The sequence below is a fragment of the Molossus molossus genome, unplaced genomic scaffold (assembly GCF_014108415.1).
Source record: "Molossus molossus isolate mMolMol1 unplaced genomic scaffold, mMolMol1.p scaffold_m16_p_10, whole genome shotgun sequence".
NCBI classification, from domain to species: Eukaryota; Metazoa; Chordata; class Mammalia; order Chiroptera; family Molossidae; genus Molossus; species Molossus molossus.
The window spans coordinates 60,944,969-60,961,506 of record NW_023425345.1 but is presented as its reverse complement, the minus strand read 5'-3'; positions in this window follow the sequence as shown (position 1 = coordinate 60,961,506).

Here is a 16,538-nt window from a genome sequence, read left to right as displayed (position 1 = left end):
ATTTCTTTTTTTCAATGTCCCGTAGTTTTTGAGAACAGGTATTTTACTTCCTTGGTTAAGTCTATTCTTAAGTATTTTTGTTGTTGTTGCAATAGTAAATGGCATTTTTTTTTTCTTTTCAGTTTCCCTTTCTGAGTGTTCATTATTGGTGTATAAAAATACCATCAATTTCTGGATGTTAATTTTGTATCATGCTACTTTGCCAAATTCATTTATTAAATATGGTAGATTTTTGATGGAGTCTTTAGGATTTTCTATGTACAATATCATGTCATCTGTGAATAATGATAGTTTCACTTCCTCTTTTCCGATTTGGATCCCTTTAATTTTTTCTTCATGTCTGATTGCTGTGGCTAAGATTTCCAGTACTATGTTAAATAACAGTGGTAAAAGTGGGCATCCCTGTCTTGTTCCTGTTCTTAAGGGAAATGTGTTTAGTTTTTGCCCACTGAATATGATATCAGCTGTAGGTTTTTCATATATGGCCTTTATTATGTTGAGATATGACCCTCTATTCCCACTTTGCTGAGCATTTTTATCAGAAATGGGTGCTGGATTTTGTCAAATGCTTTTTCATATCTATTGATATGATCATATGGTTTTTATCTTTCATTTTGTTTATGTGGTGTATCACATTTATTGATTTGTGAATATTGTACCAGCCTTGCATCCCTGGAATGAATCCCACTTGGTCATGGTGAATAATTTTTTTAATGTATTGCTGGATCTGATTTGCTAATATTTTGTTAAGAATTTTGGCATCTATGTTCATCAGAGATATTGGTCTGTGGTTTTCTTTCATTGTAGTATCTTTGATTTTGTAATTAGGATTATGCTGGCCTCATAAAAAGAGTATGGAAGTCTTTCTTCTTCTTGAATTTTTTGGAACAGTTTGAGGAGAATAGGTGTTCTTTGAATGTTTGGTAAAACTCCCCTGTGAAGCTGTCTGGGCCTGGACTTCTGTATTCTAGGAGTTTCTTGATTACATCTTCAATTTCCTTAGTTGTTATTGGTCTGTTCATTTCTGTCTCTTCTCGATTCAGTTTTGGGAGATTGTGTGAGTCCAGAAATTTGTACATTTTGCCTAGGTTGTCCAATTTGTATAATTGTTCATAGTATTTTTAACAATCCTTTGTATTCTTGTGGTGTCAGTTGTTATTTGTCTTTCATCTCTGATTTGTTTATTTGGGTCTTCTTTGATTCTTGGTGAGTCTGGCTAAAGTTTCATCAATCTTGTTTATCCTTTCAAAGAACCAGCTCTTTGTTTCATTGATTTTTTGAAAACTTTTTTAGTCTCCACATTGTTTATTTCCACTCTGACCTTTACTATTTCTTTCCTTCTACTTGCTCTGGGTTTTTCTTTTTGTTTACTTACTTGTTCTTTAAGTTGTAGAGTTAGGTAGCCTATTAGAAATTATTTTTGTTTCTTGAGGTAGGTCTGTAATGCTATGAACTTCCCTCTCAGGACTGCTTCTGCTGCATCCCATAGATTTTGTGTTGTTGTGTGTTCATTTTCATTGGCTTCCAGGAAGTTTTTAGTGTCTTCCTTGATCTCTTTGGTAACCCATTCATTGTTTAATAACATGTTATTTAGCCTTCATGTGTTTAAATGCTTTTTAGTGTTTTTATTGTAATTGATTTTTAGTTTCATGCCATTGTGATCTGAGAAGATGCTTGATACAATTTCAATCTTCTTGAACTTATAAAAACTTAGTCTGTGTCCTAACATGTGGTCTTTCTTTGAAAATGTCTCATGTGCACTTGAAAATAATGTGAATTCTGCAGAGTTGCAGTGTAATTCTCTGTAGGTATCTTTAAATCCATTTGATCTAGTGCATCATTTGAAGTCTCTGTTTCCTTGCTAATTTTTTGTCTAGAGGATCTACTCAGTAATGTCAGCAGGGTGTTGAAGACCCCTGCTATGATTATATTGCTGTCAATTTCTCTTTTCAAGTCCTCCAGAAGTTTTTAAATGCATTTTGGTGCTCCTATATTGGGTGCATATATGTTTACCAAGGTTATATCCTCCTATTGGATAAATCCTTTCAATGTTATATAGTGGACTTCTTTGTCTCTAGTTATGGCCTTCATTTTGAAGTCTGTTTTATCAGATATGAGTATTGCTATCCCAGCTTTTTTTCCTTTCTGTTTGCTTGGAAGATATTTTTTCCATCCCTTCACTTTCAACCTATGTGAGTCTCTTGTTGTGAGGTGGGTGTCATGTAAACAACATATATATGTCTTGCTTTCTTATCCATTCAGATACCCTGTGTCTTTTGATCTGAGTGTTTAATCCATTTATATTTAAAGTTATTATTGATATGTACTCATTTATTGCCATTTTTGTTTATTATGGTTATGTTTCTCTTCCTATTTCTTCTGCTTATCATAGCAGTCCTTTTAACATTTCTTGCAGTGCTAGTTTGATGCTAATAAATTATCTTTTTTTTTTTTTTTTCATCTGGGAAGTTCTACTTCACCTTCTATTTTGAATGATAGCCTTGCTGGATAGAGTAGCCTTAGATTCAGATCCTTGTTTTTTATTACCTTGATTATTTTATTCCATTCCATTCTGGCCTGTAGTGTTTCTGTTGAGAAGTCAGCTGATAGCCTTATTGGGGTACCTTTTTAGGTAACCTGTTACTCATCTCTTGCTGCCTTTAGGATTCTCTCTTTGTTTTTAATATTTGGCATTTTAATTATTATGTGTCTTGGTGTGAGCCTCTTTGGGTTCTTCTTACTTGGGGCTCTCTGTGGTTCTTGAACTTGCATGCCTTTTTCCTTCACCAAGTTAGGGAAGTTTTCTGTCACTATTCAAATATATTCTCTAACACTTGCTCATTTCCTTCTTCTTCTGGAACTCCTATGATGTGGATGTTGTTAAGTTTCATATTGTCCTTCAGTTCTCTTAAGCTATCTTCATGCTTTTTAGTTGTTTTTTCTTTTTTTGGTTTCTGATTGGGTGATTTTTTTCTACCCTGTCTTTTAATTCACTGATCTCATCCTCTGCTTCGTCTACTCTGCTGGTTATTTTTTCAGTATGTTCTTTATTTCTGCTAGGTCATTATTCAATTCTGCTTGGTGGTTTTTCATTTCCAAATGGTTGGTTTTCATTGTTTCTATATCTTTACTCATGCTGTTGAGCTTCCTCATAATCATTACTCTGAACTCTACCTCTGATAATTTGCTAATACAAATATAGCCCTTAGCTGTTGCCCATGGGTACCCAGCCAGCCCTCTTGCACCTCTGCAGCTCCCACCAGTCTCGATTTGAGTATTATTTATGTCCCTGGTTATAAGGGTTCTCTCCAGCTGCTCTTCAATTTTTTTTTTTTTTTTTTTCAGATGACTTGTCTTTATTTTATTTGTAATTCCAGTTTGGTCCTGGGAGATGGTCTGTGTAGCTTCCATTCACTCTTCCACCATTTTGGATCTTCCTCTGCCTTTTCAATATAAACATTTACTACTATAAATTTTCCTCTAAACCTGCATTAGCTGCATTCCACTTTTTTGATATGTTGATTTTTATTTTCATTAAGATCAAAATGTTTTCTAATTTCAACTAAGACTTTCTCTTTGAGTAATAAATTTCTAGAAGTGTCTTCTTTAATTTCCAGGTGTTTTGGGGGATTTTCCCATTGTTTGTCTTTAATTGATTTCTAGGTTAATTTTATTATGATCAGAAACAATGTGTACAATTTCAATTCTTTAAAATGTGTGTGTGTGTGTGTGTGTGTGTGTGTGTGAGTGTTTTAAATTTATCCTGGATATAGTCTATCTTGGTGCTATTTTGTGTTTACTTAAAAATTGTGTATATTCTGTTGAATAGAGAATGCATTCAGTGCCAGTTAACCTTATTTGTTGATAGTTCTTACATACACTTCTTGATTTTTAGTCTACTAATTCTTATCAGTTTTTGAGAGAGGAGTGAACTTGCCATCAGTAATAATGAATTTGTCCATTTTTTTTCTTTCAGTTCTGTTAGTTTTTCACTCTTCATGTATTTTGAATCTCTTGTTAGATGCACACTTTTTTTTTTTTTTTGGTTTGTTATCTCCTGATGAGTTGACCCTTTTTATCAATATTTAATGTCATTCTTTTACTCTTAATTTTCTCTGCTCTGAGGTTTAATTTGTTTGAAATTAACATAGCTATCCCAGCTTTTTTTTTTAAACCTAGTGTTTGCATAGTGTATCATTTGTTTCCATCCTTTTAGTTTTAATGTAGCTATAATATTATATTTGAAGTGCATTTCTTATGAACAGCATATAGTTGGATCATAGTTTTTAAATCCATTCTAACAATATCTGTCCTTTAGTTGACATCTTTAGAACATTAACATTAAATGCAATTATTGATCTATTTGGTTAGAGGTCTACTATTTTTTTGCTGTTACTTTTCTTTGTTTCTCATTCCTCTGTTTTCCCTTAACTGCCTATGCTTGCTTTATTTAAACATGATAATATATCATTTTTTAAAATGTTTTTTCATATATCTTTGTTTAGATATACTTTTTTTTTTTTATCCTTACCCAAGGACATTTTCCTGTTTTTTGTTCAGATAGAGTGGGAGGGAAAGAGAGGAAGAGAGAGAGAGAGAGAGAAACATCGACGTGAAAGGGACACATCGAGTGGCTGCCACCCACATGACCAAGCAGGGCCGGGGACAAACTGCAACCGAGGTACGAGCCCTTAGTGGGAACCAAACCCAGGTCTCTCTGGACTGCAGGCCAACGCTGTAACCGCTGAGCCAAACTGGCCAGGGCTAGATATACTTTTTTAATGGGTGATATAGGCATTGTAATACACACACTTAACTTTTTATAGTTTAAAAAATCAATACTTTACTAATTCAAACAGAATATATAAATCTTCCCACAATAAAGGTAGCTTTATCCTACCCATTTGTGATGTAATTGTCATATATACCTCATTATTGAAAATCTATTAACAATGTCATAATATTTACTTTTTACTATCAATCATATTTTAAAGAACTCTTAAGGCAGCCCGGGCCGTTTTGGCTCAGCGGTTAGAGTGTCGGCCTTTCGGTCCAAGGAGACCCGGGTTTCGTTCCCGCTAGGGGCACGTACCTTGGTTTCAGTTTGTCCCTGGCCCTGGTTGTTTGCGCGAGTGGCGGCCACTTGATGTGTCCCTTTCACGTCGATGTTTCTCTCCCTCTCTCTCTCTCTCACTCTCTCTCTCTCTCCCTCCCACTCTATTTGAACAAAAAATGGAAAAATGTCCTTGGGTGAGGATAAAAACAAACAAACAAAAAAAGAACTCTTAAGGTAAATAGTATATATTTACCAATATATCTAATATTTCTGATGCTTTTTCTTTATTAATGATGGTTCAAGTTTCCTTCTGGTTTTATTTCTCTTCTGTCCAAACAAATTTCATTAGCAATTCTTTTATAACAAGTCTATTGGTAAATAATTATTTTAATTTTTCTTCACTCAAAAATATGCCTTTTTCACCTTTACTCCTGAAGGATATTTATTGGATACAGAACTCTTGATTGACAGGTATTTTCTTTCAGCATTGTAAACATGTTGTTATATTTCCTTCTGGACTCTGTTTTTTGACGAGAAATCCACAGTCATTCTAATTATATTCCTCTACATGTAATGTGTCATTTTCTCTCAATATTCTCAAGATATTTTTTCTTTAGTTATTTCAGCAATGTATGATGTGTATGAGTATGGCTGTAAAGATATCAAATTATTTTATCCTGTTTGAGATTTACCAAGCTTATTGAATCTGTAAGTGTATACCTTTTACCAAAGTTTTCAGCCACTCTTTTTTCAAATATTAGATTTCTGTACTGCATTCTTTGTTTTCTCCTTCTGGGATTCTGATGAAATAAAATTAGACCTTTTGCAATTGTCTCAGATCTTTAAGGCCCTGTTTATATTTTCAATCTTTTTGCTCTCTGCTACTCAGATTAGATGATTTCTATCAAATCTATCTGTACATTCACTGAATGTTCCCTCTGTCATCTCCACTGGGATACTGACAACATCCAGTGCAGTTTAAATTTTGATTTTTGTAATTTTTAGTTCTAAAGTTTCCATTTGGTCTTCCTCACATCTTATATTTCTTTGCTAACACTTTCTATTTTTTCATTCATTTGAACATTGTTCACACTTACTTGTTGAACATTTTGTAGTTGCTACCTTATAATTTTTGTTGGATAATCTCATAATTGGTATCATTTCATCATTGGCAACTATCTATATTCTTTTATTTTGTGGTTGAAATTTTCCTGGTTCTTCATGTACTGAGTAATTTTGGATTGTAACATAAGCATTTTGAAAGTTGTTATGAGACATTGGGTCTTGTTTAAATCTTATAAACATTGTTAAAACTGTTGTTTAGCAGGCAAATGACCTTACTGGGTTCAAGTCACTAATTTTATTCAGCCTTCTATGAATTGTGGTTTCAATGCTAGTTTTATTGCAAAACCATTGCTAAACTATGCAAATTTGTCCCCTATCTAGTGGCTGGTCTGGGACCTGGCGAGGGTTTTACCAGTTATCAAAATCTTTGATATGCTGTTTAGGATCAGATCCACATATGTGCAGCTCCAGCATAAGCACAGGAATCCATAAATAACTTTATAACACTGCTTTCTCAAGCTCATTCCTCTCCTCTATGTTCTCAGTACTGTACAGTTATCCATGGCTTCCTTTATAGTCCTCTGGCTGGAAAGTATGGGCTTTATTTTCTCTGCTCTGTATTCATTTTATCAGATGGGGGGGGGGGGAGAGAGAGAGAGAGAGAGAGGTTTTTGCCACCTTCTTGGGACTGAGAGGCCAGTTCTTCCTTTGAATTTTAGGTTGCTGTGGGCTCTGCTATCATGGTTATTGCTGCCAGTAGACTTTCCTACTCCTTAATATTGAACTAGAGGGTTTCTTCTTGAGATCTTTCTATGCATACCAATGTCAACATCTAGTTCTTGGCCTGCCTTGAAGCCAGGCTGTGAGGTACTGGAGGAAAAAAAGATTAAACTCACTGCTGGTTCAGGGATGATTTGAATCCCTATCTTCTTCCTCAATCTGTCTGCTGCTATCCACTTTTAAGAGTCCTCAAATAGCTACTTCATCCACATTGTCCTGGTTTTAATACTGCATTCAGTGGAAAAGACAGGTTGGAGAGTGCTTCCTTCACCTTATCCAGAAGTGGACTACCCATATCCACTTACTGACAGTGATTGATTGAGGAATAGCATTGAATTCAAGTCTGACCACAGAGATATAAAATGAACCCTGTTGGGGGATGGTGTCTAGCAAAGTTTTCTCACTAATTAAGAGAGACACACAAGAAGAGAGGCTATCTTCATTTTACTTCTGAATACTGTTACATCAAGATGTCACATCTGTGACTACTGCTGCCATTTTGCCCCCAGCCTTGGGATAAGGGCAGCAGAGATGACAGTGTGAACACATGAAACGAACCCGGGTCTTTGATGCCATGATGGGATCTGCCCTACTTCAGGACTTCCTCTGATGGCTGATACATACCTCTCTTTAAGCTTGTTTAAGGTTTGAAATCTGAGGTTTTCACTTGCTGCCCAAAGTATCTTAAAGTACAGTGTCCTTCTTTCTATATTTTGTACAATAATTTTTGTTTGTTTGTTTTGTTTTTGATGTGAATTTTCAGAGAGTTCCCTCTGTAGCCATCTCTCTTTTTTAAACATATGCTGTCCAACAAGATAGCCTAGCCAAACTGCATGGGGCTATTGAACACTTAAAACGTGCTATTCTGAACAGAGATGTGCTATGAAGGGCATCATGTACACCAGATTTTGAAAACTCAGCTAAAAATAATAAGGTAAAGTATCATGTTAATAAATTTTCTATTTATTACATGTTGAAATGATAATATTTTGGAGATACTATTTAATAACTATGCTACTGAAATGAATGTCATTTAACTTTTTAAAATGTGGCTACTGCAGCACTATTTACAATATCTAAGATCTGGAAACAGCTCAAGTGTCCATCAGTAGACGAATGGATAAAAAACCTGAGGTACATATACACAATGGAGTACTATGCAGCTGTAAGAAAGAAAGATCTCTTATCCTTTGAGACTACATGGAGGGACCTAGAAAGTATTATCCTAAGTAAAACAAACCAAACAGAGAAAGACAAGTATCATATGATCTCACTTATTTGTGGAATATAATGAACATAACAGTCTGAGGAATGGGGTAGTCCCAGAGATGTGGAAGTAGTGTACAGACTTACAATCCCCAGAAGAGGAGGTGGTGGGGGAGAGATAAACCACAGAACTTATATGCATGTATGCATGAACAATGGACATGGACAACAAAGCTGGGGACAGGGCGGGGAGAGAGGAGGAGGGGGAATCAGTGGGGGAAAATGGAAAAATTAATTAATAAAAATAAAATAAAATGTGGCTACTGGAAATTTTAAAATGACACATTTGACTCACATTACATTTCTATTTAACAGCACTAACTCCCAGACTCATATCTAACTACTAATTCAACAGTTTCACCTAGAAATTTAATCTCAAATTTAGCATGTTCAAAAACCAAACTCCTAAATTTCTCTTCAAATATGCTTTCTCTGTCATCTTTCTCATCTTAGTAAAAGACAACTCAGTCCTGAATTCAAGTTGCACAGGTCAAAACTTTGGATTTATCCTTGGTTGCTTTTTTCTCCCACTTCCCATATCTATTGGTTTGCATTGCAGATACTATCCATAATCCAAATACAATGCCATCTTCTATACTTGTGCTTGAATTCATATCACTATCATCTATTAATATCATCTATATTATTGCAGTTGTCTCTATTTTAAACAGAAACCACAATGACCCTCTTGAGAAGTAAGATTATGTCACTCCTGTTTGCAATCCTTCAGCGGTGTACCTTTTCACTCAGGGTGAAACTTAAAATCTGGACCCTGAACCTCTTTGACATGATCACTTCCTACCCTCTCCCTAATTCACTTCACCCTGGTCACATGGCCTTCACCCTGACCTCCAACTTGTCCAGTGAGCTCCTGTAGGGCCATTGCTCCGTCTACCTGGGTGCCTTTCTGTCAGATACACACAGGGTTTGCTCTCTTACTTCCTTTGCGTCTCTACCCAAAAGTCTGTAAAAATTTACCATACACCTCCAGCACATCCTGTATTCTTTATCTGTCTTTTTCTCCTTAGTACTTATTACTATGATACACTGTTTAATTTTTACCCCTTTTCTAAATAGAAGCTTTATCAGGGCAGGGATTTTTGTCTATTGTACTCACTGCTGTATCTCCAGCAATTAGAACAGTGGCTGGCCCAGGAAGGTGCTCCATATCTATGAACTGATTATTTTTTCTCTCATTACAGATCATCCAGATTTGCTTTTCCCAGTTTACCCCTGTGATCTTCAGAATTTTGATGTTTTTATTCTATACTCAAATACATTTTACATAAAAAAAGCAAGAATAGCTTTAGAGTGGTTTCTCCTACTATTTCATTTTCTTTCTGAGAGTTGATATTATTAGCAGGTGCAATTAACAACTTCACTGATAATTTCCTTAAGAGGAAAATAAGACTCCTAGCAAAATGTCTAGGTAGTTAATTTCATAATTAATATCTTCTGCTGATTCTTTTCTAGTTATATTCTATATTAATGGGAATATTTATTTCCTACTGATCTTTCTTTCCCTAATAGGGAGCTAAAGTAGTTCAAACTATCAGTCTCTTTCTGCCCCATTTACTCACTTTGTCCCTGGGAGATTTGGACTTGGCAAAACAAACTGAGGATGTTTGTCTCAGCTGTCCCCTTATTTCACTTAGGAGTGAGTTTACCCACAAAGAGCTGAAGTATTCCTTTGCTCATCCCTGGTGTAACACAAGCTTCCTTAAAACCATCATTGTCTGTGCAAAACTGGCCTCATCTTCCTAATTTAAGGATTATTATTAGAAGCAATAGCGGGAAAGAGAAATGCTATTTATTGGGGGTTTCTTCCAGATTTATCTGTGCCAAAAGGCATCGTCAAATTCCTCTAGCTGGTCTTGTCATCTAGGGTTATTTTAATAATAATATCATTTCAATTCACAACTTCTAGGGTATTTTTCTAACTGCTTCTCAGTATGCTACCACAGTCAGGTGTATAGGGTATAGATGACATACAGTCCTATCCTGCCTTCCTTCAAATATCTGTTCATTTGGAACACATCATAGTTTTCCATCATCTGACATTTTCTAAGCTGTGGTGTTCACTATGAGGCCTTATCACACTATATTATTAGATTTATTTATTATCCATTGTTTGCACATTATAGATATAGGTACCTGAGAAAATGATGTTACTGATCCCTTTCTTAGTAACTTTTTCATGTGACTAATTGGACCTTCACCATTATTTCATGTTATCCTGATATACTCTATAAGAGTGATTTTCAAACTGGGGCACACATAACCCTGGAGGTAAATAAGGTTTTCCAAAGGATATGGTATTAGAGTCAGGTTATTTAATAGAAATGCATTGTGGATTCTATTGTAAATGATGCATTTAACACCACCATTTGTAAGTGCAGATCTTAATAGTGGTCTAAAATATCTCTTCTTTTGGCTATGAATTTCCACGAAACTCCTCATTATAAATAAAATAATCATCCATGGCTACATAAACTAATTGAAAAATAAAAAACATCTTACTTTCAATAAGAGATAAATTCTCAATAAAATTTTACTTTTATATTTACTAATTCTAACAATAGTTAATATATTTGTTTTCATTGATTATGTACTAAAAGCTATTTTAATGATAATTCAAGCCAGAAGAAAGCTGTCATACTTAATGGTGCCATAAAATTTTTGAAAATTAAAAATTTAATTTATATACATATTTTATTGAAGAGACTATGACAGGTTGATCAATAAAAGACTTTCAAGCATAACAATATATTGCATTAAGATCAAATTCTTTTGGGACTGGGGAATGAAAATGTAAGCTCAGCGAGAAAAAAGAATGATGTAAGATTTCTGATGGACAAAGGAGAGCTTGTTCATGTGCGCTTCAAATTATTATGTCATTTAGATTCATCTGACTCACATTAGACAAGATGGAACAATTCTATTTTTAAAATACCATTCTTTAAAACACATAAGAAGTCATATCCTTTGCAACTGTGTATATACACAATAAACTTTTCAGATGTTAACCCCAAAATGTGAAGGGAGTCTCAATAATTAAAAAAAAATAATCTTTTCTAGAGTGCAGGAAAAATTAATGCTTTAGAGTAAATTTAAAAATTTTATCTGGACATTTCTCCCCAGCCCCCAACTCATCCTAGTCAATATAAATTCCTTTTAAAGAAGTCAGACAGTTTGTGGGTCAATATCTCACCAACTGTGTGACATGAATACATTTCTAACTCACCATGTCCGTGGTTTAGAAATCCAAATCGTATTCTTTGATTTTATATCTATCAATATCTAGAACCATATATCTATATCTATATCTCTCTAGCTACTCACTTCCCACATACTACTCTATCTTCTCAAATCTCAACCTTCAGAGGAAAAAAAAAAAAGCACACCACTATCCCACAGTCCTACAAGGCTACAAGACTACAAGTCCTTCAATTTTCTATCTGAGATTTCGTCGTCTCTCTGGAAGTTTCTCAAATCTCTTCTGTGGGAATCTTCCCTTCTCTGTCCCCTACAAGAAGCAGCAGAATATTGCATCTCTTCAGAAGGTTCACCTTTACCCATATGCTTGTATTTTATATCTATAAACATCGAAATATCTATATAGCTATAACTATATTCAATATCTTTTTCCTATATTATATGCCCTAGTTTAGGAAATTAAGTAAGAATGTATTTAAATTAAAATGTCTTTATTGAGGTATTTTCATGCTACAGGGGAGTCTATATTGTGTTGCTCCACCTCACGGTTCTTGAGTACAAAGCACAAATGTACCTGCTACACCGAACCATGGCCATACTGACGGCTTGTAAGAGGTTTTCAAGGTTTAGTCTCTTAGTCACAACCAGTGTTGCAAAGAACATTCTTGTGACTAAATCTTTCTGCTCCTGTTTGATTATTTCTCAAGGATAGATTTCTGCAAGTAAAATTACTCGGTCAAGACTGCACATGTTAACTTTTAATGGATATTACTGTCCCCAAACTGTGCCATTTCACAGCCAAATAACAACGGAAGAAATATTTATTTCCTTATACCTTCTGTAAAAATGCATATAATCAACTTTTACAATGTTTCGCCCGCCAAATAGGCCAAGAATGACTTTCCCCGGATGCCTTACTTCGCGTTTCCCTGACCTGTGGGGCGGCACCCCTCTGGGGAAGCGGCCTGCGCGGATCCGAGTCCCCGCAGTGGGGAGAGCCCGCTCTTTCTCCCCGCGGCCTTATTTATCTGCTCAGTAGGATTTGGATACGGCTTTTGATTCCCCTCTGACTCCAAAAAACATTTTTTTCAGGCTTGCTTTCTTGGATCATTTCCTCTTTTTTTTTGTTTTGTTTTGTTTTCATCTTTTTAAATATCGAGGGTAGAGAGGTCTTCCTCAAGCCTGCTTGCTTCCGTCTCAAGCTGCTGACTTGCTTAACATAAATAGCTGGGTATTGCTTCTGGCGAGGCCATGAGCCAGGCCCTCGCTCAAGGGCAAAGGCAATCACCTCACCTTCCATTTCCATTCCTCCCCTTCTAGTTAGTTTCTAACACTTTGTTGTTAAGTGTTAGAAAAGTTATTTTCTTCTTTATATTAAGGTGGTGCTTTTGAAACTGCTTCACAAAATTGCTTCTATAAGCAGAGAAGAGGGGACTTGAAAAGAAGATAATGATTTGTTTTCTTATTCCAAACCTTTGAGGAAAATTGGAAGCAGAGAAACGTGTCGCTTCCTTCTCAGTTCTTTCACTCTCGGACAGAGATTACCTGGGGTTAGAAGCACTGTGTTAAGTTGAATGTAAATCAAAATCATGATTAATTCAGTTCAATGCAATTTTACAAAAATGTCGACATTGCATGCTAAACTTCTATTTCTTAATTATATAGGAATTTGGAGAAAGTTTTCCCTTTTCACCTAGTAGGCCCCCTGAGAGGGCCTCAGGGACCTCCACAGGTCCCTGGTTCCCATTTTGAGAACCCTCATCTAGAAGAATGGCTCTCCATCTGGCTGAACAGAAAAATCACGTAGGTACCCTGAGTCTCAGACCCAGAGGTCTTGATTTGGTTCGTTTGGGATAGGCCTGACCAGTGGTATTTTATCAAGACTTCCTAGGTTATTTTATTTTTATGTTTTAAATACGTTTTTATTGATTTTTCAGAGAGAGAGGAAGAGAAAGAGAAACATCAATCACTGCCTCCTGCACACTCCCTTCTGGGGATTGAGCTCACAATCAGGGTGTGTGCCCTGACCGGGAATTGAACCAGGACCTCTCAGTCCATGGGACGAGGCTTAATTCACCGAGCCACACCGGCCGGGCCTTCTTATGTTATTTTAATATGTAGCCAGAGTTCAGGATCACTGTGGTAGATCATGGTCAGGTGTCCTTTCATGTTGTAGATACTCAGAATCTATTTTGGGATTGTATTAAAAAACCTGCAAGCACAAAAACATTCAAAATACATTTAATTGACATAATGCAGTATTAGGCCATATTTTGTATGAACAATGGGCCAGAGAAATTTGAACAACCTCTTTCTCATAATTCCAGATACCAGAATAGTGTGTTGGAACCCCACTTTCATTAGGTACAGATCACTGGTATCTATCTATCTATCTATCTATCTATCTATCTATCATCTATCTATCTATCATCTATCATCATCTATCATCTATCTATCTATCTATCTATCTATCTATCTATCTATCTATCATCTATCATCTGTTTATCCATCCACCCACGTTTGGTGTGTGTGTGTGTGATACTGCTATACATTCATATATATGAACTGAATTTTTAAATCAAAGAGTGAAATTCTTATTCATATGTGTTTTCACATTGCATAAAATATGTATCAACATTACATGATGCTTTTTCTAAGTCATTATGAAACTCCCTCAGACATGTCTTGAGGCCAATCCACTTCAGAGGACAGATCACTGAAAATATATTAGGGTTTGAGTGAAGAAGAAGGGGAGCAAAGCAAACTTAGCTTTTTCTGGTGGTATAGTTTTCCCAGACCTTAAGTATAAGAGGGGGCGAGATTATCACTGGGCTCTCCTTTGGTCACTTCTTGTAAGATATATTTAGCTATGGGCATTTGAAGAGTAAAAAAAGAACCAGGGATAAAGTTCTGGATAAGAGCATGAGTGGAAATTCTTATAGTTAATGATTTTACCTTGGTACATGTAAAATATGGATACTTTGCTAAGAAACTGAGCAATTTATATATTTGGAACCCTAATTAATAGCTATTAATGTTCTTATTTATTAGATGGTAATTCTTTGTTTTTGTTTGTTTGTTTGGGCAGACACTTCAGAAAAGAAAATATATGAAGGTTAAGAAGGATATAAAAAGATTTTCAACATTATTTGTCATCAGGGAAATGCAACTTACAACCACATGACATTCCACTACAGACACACTAGAATGGCTAACATTAAAAAAAAAGCAGAGTAATGTTATCAAGAATGTGGGAAAACTGGAGCTCTCAATGTTACTGGTAGTAATATATAATAGACTAGCAGTACCTTATGAAGTTAATTATATACCTATCATTTCAATCTAGGGACCATTCCACTCCCAGGTACTCACTACGGAGAATAAAGGCATATGGTCACATACAGAGACTTGTGCATGTATAGTCACATCAGCTTTATTTGTAATAGCCCCCAAATGAATAATAATTCAAAGGTCTATCAACAGGCGAATAGATAAATTATATACACAGGGTTGGGCAAAAGTAGGTTTACAGTTGTGAGTATGCAAAACACAGTTTATTCTTGTATTATTATTTATTAATTATTGTATTATGTTCCACATGAACAACTGTAAACCTACTTTTGTCCCACCCTGTATGCAACAGAATAAAACTAAACAACTACTAATACATACACTACATAGATAAATAAAAAATATATTATGCTGAGCTGCCCCGCAGCCTGTATGGAGTAAGGTGTCCTTGTGGAAGGTGAACGCAGAGTCCGATGGTGGGCAGAACGCTCCCTTTCCCTGACCCGATCGGTTTAGGAGTTGTGCAATAACCCTCCCAGTGCCTGGTGTGCATGCAACTTACTGGGTGGCCAAGCCTGGTAAAGCTGTCAGAATGAGTATGTGATTCTTTTTTGTTAATCCTCATCTGAGGATATTTTTCCATTAATTTTTAGATAGAGTGGAAGAGAGGGGAGGGAGAGAGGGGTCGGGGAGGAGAGAGAGAGAGAGAGAGAGAGAGAGAGATCGACGTGAGAGAGACTAATTGATTGGTTGCCACCTACGAGACCAGGGATCATACCTGCAACCCAGGCACATGCCCTTGACTGGGAATTGAACTCGTGACCTTTTGGTCCATGGGCCGACTTTCTAATCCCTGAGCCACACCAGCCAGGGCTGTGATTCTTTTAAATGTTACAATAAAGATATGTACAGAGGAAAAAAAAAAATGCTGAGTTGAAGAAGCCAGACACACTTTATGCTACTATTTAGGTAAAATCCTAGAACAGGCTAAACTAATCTATAGTGATGAAAAGCAAAATAATGGGAACTGAAGGCTGATAAAAACGGCAGGCCATGGGCACTTCTTGGGGTGATGAAATGTTTTATAATTTGATTATGATGGTTACATAGGGTGAATTCATTTTCCACATGCATCAAACTTATACTTAAAATCAGTGCTTTTTATTTCCTATTAATATGCCTCAGTTTAAAATAAACACATTATTATAGGTAACGTGTCATAGAAGCTGAGCGATAAGAGAGATGATTAGAGACTGACAGTCAGAATGTAGAAACGGCAGGTCGGCTAAAATCGATGGAAGGCAGCTGAAGATGGTAGGAAAATCAAACCAGTCTTAGAGTCAGATAATCCAGCTTTGGGAATGCTTTCTCTCATCTAAAATTTATTTTTACAGATTGTAAGGTGCTGAAAGACCCTTCTCTGTTATGCTAAAGGTCGGCAGGCAGTAAAGAACTGGATAAAATGTGAATTCATTGTGTATGGTCAGAAGAAAATTAAAAAAAAAACGTTTTCTAATAAGTTACAAACAGACTCTTAGAGGACACTCAAAGATGTTTGACACTAAGCTGCTTTGAAAAGGTATCAGAGACTGCTCAGTCTAAGAAAGGCTTCACAGTGGATTTGAAGATTTCTTTCATTTGGGCCAGAGAAAAGGCCAAAAGATTAATGTTAGAGCTGAAATGTACACTGCAGTTTTATTTCTTCCACTTGTCCAAAATGGTGTGTCACTTTTAATAAAAGTTACAGATTTAGACGTGTTTGATTCTTATGGTGTATGTTCCCTTTCTAAAGCATAAATAAGATTGCTCAAATTATCTGCTCTCCACAGGAAAGCCTTCTCTCTCCCCCTCCTTGGGTATTATA